This window comes from Pygoscelis adeliae, unplaced genomic scaffold (genome assembly GCF_000699105.1).
Source record: "Pygoscelis adeliae isolate BGI_AS28 unplaced genomic scaffold, ASM69910v1 Scaffold298, whole genome shotgun sequence".
Classification (NCBI taxonomy): Eukaryota; Metazoa; Chordata; class Aves; order Sphenisciformes; family Spheniscidae; genus Pygoscelis; species Pygoscelis adeliae.
The window spans coordinates 3,355,530-3,361,529 of NW_008825303.1; the positions used below are offsets into that span (position 1 = coordinate 3,355,530).

At 40.0% G+C, this 6,000-nt stretch overlaps 1 protein-coding gene across 3 annotated transcripts in view; it reads right to left on the reverse strand.

Annotated features, from left to right (window-relative positions):
* The window catches only part of PEAK1 (pseudopodium-enriched atypical kinase 1), a 64,482-nt gene extending 59,621 nt beyond the window's left edge, over nt 1-4,861 (reverse strand). For all 3 annotated transcript variants that reach the window (XM_009330074.1, XM_009330075.1, XM_009330072.1), the window contains exon 1: nt 4,715-4,861. The gene's annotated coding sequence lies outside the window, so the exon portion shown is untranslated. The remainder of the gene's footprint in view (nt 1-4,714) is intronic.
* Nucleotides 4,862-6,000: the final 1,139 nt, after the last annotated feature.

Here is a 6,000-nt window from a genome sequence, read left to right on the forward strand (position 1 = left end):
TTCCTAATAGGGAGACGATGGAGCTAATGTAACAGCTTTGATTTACAGGTTGTAGCAAAAAAAATAGCACCAATACCGTAGGCTGTTACGCTTGAGTATCTGGATAGCACTTAAAAAAAAAATCTTTTTATGGCAACTACATACGTAATCTTTTCCAACTCAATAACAAAGTTATTCTGTTTCATACAAAATGATTCTTGCTTGCAACAGGTTCAAGTGTGTTGATTATCTTTTTCAACTCTAGAAGTTGATCATTCTCTTAATTAGCAGGATCTGAGATGTGTTCAGTTGTTTTTTATGTGTTTTTTTTCTTTTCTCTTTTTTTTTTTTTAAAGGATGGGAATGTGTTTCTTGCCAAGACCACATCACATAACAACAGGCTAGAGAAGAACGAAAGGACCCAGCATGAAAAATACAATCTAATTATCACCAACTGAACAGCTGACAAATGAAATGACAAAGTAAAATACACTAGTTTCACGTGATGGAAATTAAGGGAGGGTGAATTTGTTACGAATATTGAACAAATGAAAATTGGAGACCTCACCATAAGCAAGGCCTCTTACCTCCCTGTCACTGAAAATTCACTGCTCCCACAAAAAGCAATCTACCATCCCATCGCAAAAAGAGCCAGAAGATCCGATACCCTGCAGCAGAGTCGTTTTGATGTAAAATACAGGAGCCTGTTCAAAATGAAGAGCAGTGCTGGTTTGGAGCTTTACAAATTCATGAGATGATTTTTCCATTTTGCCTGTTCTGCTTATTTGAAGCTTCCAGGGACAGCCATCACACCAGCATGAATTTAACAAACACAAGCATCGGTCTCCTTTTATCAGATGAGCTGACAAGGACAATATTTTTAACATACCTGTGATGGGGCAGATTTCACAGATAAGCATAAGTGAAAATGGAGACTAGTGTAAGCTAGTGAAAAATCAGAATTGCCCTTTGGAAAGAATTGTGTATAGGGACACTCAATAAATATTTTAAACGTTACTGTTGCTTACTCTGTCAGTGTTTCCATTTTGAATCATCACCTTCAACCTCAACTGAAAAAGCCTGGTTGGACCTGAAAACTAGCAAGTCAGATCTCAGGGGAAGAACAAAGTCTTTTCTTAACCCCCCAAACCCAAACACATCCTGAATTTAATATCTTTAGCTGCTTTTGAGGTAGAGCTAAAAATCTTGGGGTTTGAATCACTCTTTTGTTCATATGTAAGTAAAGTTAAAATGTTACCCTCTCTCTTCCCTGGTTTAGCAATACAGTTCTATGATTCCTGCAACACCGATGGGGAAGGCAGCCAGCCTGTTCTGGACAAGAAGCACACGGAACACAGTGCCTCTGCTGCCAACGCTTTTTCAAACTGTAAGTACAAAGTAATTGATACAGCAGTTGAAGTTTGGCAAACTGTTCAGGAATGCACAAAGGAAATGCAGTACAGAAAGGTAAAATCATTAAAGGAATATTTTAATGGTTATTATCTTGAAAATGCATTTAAGCCAATAGCCCCTCCCTGCCTTCTGCAGGTACCTAGCTTTATCGATAGTATACATCAATCACACCAGACTCTTGCTTCAGTATTTTATGTTCCTTCCTTGCTTTACGTGCCAAGCCAAAGAGAAGAAACAAAGGCTGGTGTTGTTCCTGGAAAAAAATGGGTTCTGCAGGAATTAGTGGGCAGTTTCCTTTCATGCACACATAGGGCTGCATTCTATACAACGAGTTAACCTATGCAAACACGTTCGTAGTGTAATGTCTTTTCAATGGAAATGAATGTCTTTTCAAAGAAAAAGTCCATCTTTTCAATGGAAAGCGTCTCCAGAAACGTGTGTGGGTACTGCATGTGGGAGAGGAGGTTGATAATAGTTTCAGAAAAATTCTCTCCGATGGTAAATTACTGTGAGGCTGGAGAACAGGCAGGCTGTTGAACGGAGGTGCGTTAGCTGCCTACAACCTTCCACTGTTACTGAGGAGGTGGTGACTTCCTCGTTATTGAATCTTTCCCCTTACTTTGCTCTTCCTTCCTGATGATAAATGCACTTTTTCTTATTCTAACCAATTCAACATAACTTTTAGAAATGTCATCACTCATTTAGATTTCACTTGGTGAGTCAAGCGGAAAAAATGTGTTCTCAAGCTGAGAGAAACCCCTCCCATTTGAAGTCCCTGAGCCAAGAGCACCTCCCATGCAACATCCTCCAGCTGTTCTCAGAGACAAAGAATCTGTTCGCGTGGCATCCTCAATCAGTTCCCACCTGGGCCGCTCCGGAGCATTTCCATCAGGAAGGAGATCTGCCCAAAACAGCAACCCCTGGCTCTTCCCAGGCCTCCTCCCGCACGGCTCGCCCAGCACTTCCTCAAACTACACAAACCTCTTGATGTTCAGCCTATTGAGATCTTCCTGTGCCAGCAGAGAAATCTATCGCATAGGCATTGTTGTTCCTGTTCCAGGGCCGCTGACTGTCACTTTTATCAGCTAAATAATAGTAATTTGAATACAGTAACAATTGTGGGAACCTTTTTCCTCAGCTGAAGCCGTTACCCCTGGTAGACTTACAGTTAGTGCTGTTTTGACAAAGGCTGGATGCATGAAGAACAAGTTGCTCTGCCAGGCAGCAATGCACAAGGCAAACAAAACGTCACCTTCCAGTTTTCTAAGAATTCTTCCTCTAAAATGATGATGGTTGTAAACTATTTGTATCTTCTCCTAACCTGCTGAATAAAGACATGCCAAGGTGGTACATTTTCCTTAGTAAGAATGAATAAGAGTTTGTGATCAGTATTGCTTTTTAACTCGTGCTGCTAATATTTCTGGGCTCTAAAGTGTCTTACAGAAATCTGAAAACACACTGAAGTGCCCCAGCTCCCCAGCTTTTGCAACATAAAGACACGAGAACTGGAACCATCTTTTTCTCTTGTTCTCATTAGACGTGTCAATGAATTAGAGATCTGTAAGTATACGTGCACACATTCAAAGGGAAAGGACCACAGAGGTAAGGCGAAGAACAGAGAAAACACATTAAAGAGCACAGTAAATTTGAAAGCTTGAAAGAAGAAGAAAAAAACCCATTTTTCTTGTAAGTCCTTTTCGAGCTTCATTTCTCACCACTGCAGATGAATGGAATCTGCAAGCCCTCCTTCTTGCCAATACAGTAGGAGAAATAAAGACAATATGCAAGCAACTCCGGCAACAAACCAGACAACTGGTAAAGACGGGAAACCAATTAGGGAAAAACCCCACCAGCCTATTGACCAACTGATGCATGGGCCCAGCTGGAAGTTTTTGGTTGGCAGGCTCCTAAGGGCTGGCCTGACCGTGCTCTCACAAGAGGCAGAAGGAGCCTTAATGTGGATTTCGGATAGGAGCAGTTACGTTAATGCTGAACATACTCTAAAATCCTGCCTTTAACCCTCACAGAAATTAGGATAGAATCATTCTTGGGCAGTAACAGTTCTCCTATTAAAGCTTTAACACAGCCTATGATACATGGGTGGAACAAATACCTTACCTTCTCCTGGTAAAGGAGAACAACTGTACTTGTAAGGTTCAGAAATGCAGTACTAATTTTTCTACCAAACGTCACAAAAATACCATTCCCTCTCCCTCTCAAAACCAGAGGGTAGTATAAGAAGGAACCATTATAAATGTCTGAAAATGAGAATTCTTAACATTTTTGAAATTGTAGGAAATAAAAACACAACACATGCAGATTTCCTTTTTTTTAATTCATGCCGAATGGAAGACACGTGGAGATATGTCATTTTTGACATAGGCAGTTACATTAGTGTTTGCCGTCAGTGTAACCAAACTAAGGAAAACTCTATTGTACGCAAGTTCAGTGAGGCTTTGAGAAGTGCATGAAGACCTACTACTCTCTTCTCTCACAAGACATCAAATCATCATCTCGAACTACTAAAGGTGTGGTAATCCCCTGCCCACTTCTTGAACCTTCTTTTTTTAGTGGCTGGTTACACTTCACCCGCTTTTACAAAGGGACAGAGCCTACCACTGGATAGCTAGGAGAAGCTAGGGTCTTTCTATTCCCACTTTTACTTTAAAAAGTAGCACATTTTTGTATTCCCGACTAGTACGTTGACCTGGTGAAGACACAGGACAGGTCTCAAGTATAAGACTAAAGTATTTTAGATGTTTCATACCTGATTATGCATGGATGAAGGGCAGAGAACAGGATAAGCAAGTAAGAACAGCAAAGAAAAGAAGAAAATGGAAAAAGAAACGAGATTTTCAAGGAAATGTTAATTGTTAGCAGAAATGAGCAACCTTCATAGCGTACTATGTAAGCTTGTCTTTTCCTATGTTTCAGAAATCACAAATTACTTACCATATAACTAAAAACAGGTACAGAGATGCTTCTACAGCTTGTTCCCAACTGCAGTTTTGCTAGGTGTTTGGTAGGAGGACAGTCACTACCAGAGTAATAGCAAAATCTGATTTAGTTTTTCAGTGATGAAGAGATGGGATGAACCCTCAGAAAGAAATTTCAACTACCAAGTAAACCATCAGATACTGAAATTCCAACTTCTTGCTAATAAATGAAACTCACAAAATTACAGATTCATCCAGTGTTTGGCTCTTGTAAGATTACTCTATTTAAACTCTGCTAGTAGTAAAACAATATTGTCTATAATCCATACAAATGATCTTATGATACGGTATTAGGGAAATAAAAAGATGTCAGAAAAATTAGTTACCACTTAAGTTTGAGGCATTTTGTCCATTCTAACACCAATGGTTGGCTTTGCAAAACCTTCCGCAGCTGCTGGCAATAAATCCCGCTGAAAATTTCAAAACTTCCTACTTCTCCAGGCAAATTCGCGTCACCCCCTTCTCTTCATGACTACTGGTCAGGACAGCAACATTTTCTGTGAAAGACAGACAATGATGTTACTTCAAACAAATTTCAAATGGGATTTATTGTTAATTTTCAGTCTTTAGTGATCTCCTGATCTCCTAAATGCTACAAGAGCCACATAAAAATACACCTGAATTCAGAATTCTGGCTGCATAGCTGGCACACCAGACTCTTTTCCTCCTCCTTAGCATTCAAATGTCTTTTCTGAACCCCAGAAGCGTACTGCTGCAGTCTCCTTTTAACCTTATCTGCTATATAGCCACACGGCTAGCTTCGCAATAAAAGCATGGGTTGGAGCGCACGCACTGAAGAACAGCCTGTAGAAGCTAGCTGGTGTGATTGAGGACTTTTCCTAGGAAGAGGAACAGGCAACCTTAGACATTTTCTTATTTTTAATTACAATTTCCAAACAAAATATAAAGAATGAGCTAGGAAAAAAATGAAGAAAACTAGCTACATATATTACATCTTTTAACAGAACGAACGCACATGGGTTTATCTCACTTATGTTTGCATATAAGCAGTTCATGGCGGTCAGACCTTCATTCCAGTAAGTTACTCAAATAAATAACCTTCACCTTAATCCAGCATAACTCAACAGTCAGAGACATTTATGGGCATGCTCATCTCCTAATAGAGCGGCAGAAAAGTATTTGTTGGTTTTCTGACGGTGTCCAGGCTGTGCCCCTAATGTTCCCAGAGGTCTTTTAAGTTACTCAGGGAGACAGTACTGTCTAGTTCTTTTTGGTTTTTGTTTATGGGCTGGTTTTCTTCCTCTTTCCCCTGCCGCACCCCGCCTCTGTATTCTGCTGCTGTGACTTCAAGTATGAACACATTTGTGGATGACAAAGTTGGTGGAAAGTTAAGACAAATGCCCAAAGAAATTATGTGTATTATGAAAGCCACAGATAACAGGGAGCAAAGCGCTTTACAACTTCTGTGAAAAGAAATTAGTTGGTGAGCATACACAGACTGTACAATAGCAAGACTGCACTGATGAGCACGACGAGCAAAACCATCAACTGCTGAGCAGCATAAACAAAATGCCTTGACAACAGTTACCGCAACAATCCCCTTTTATTTTTTTTAGGACATTTGAAAGGAAGATACTGAAATGGCTTTGCA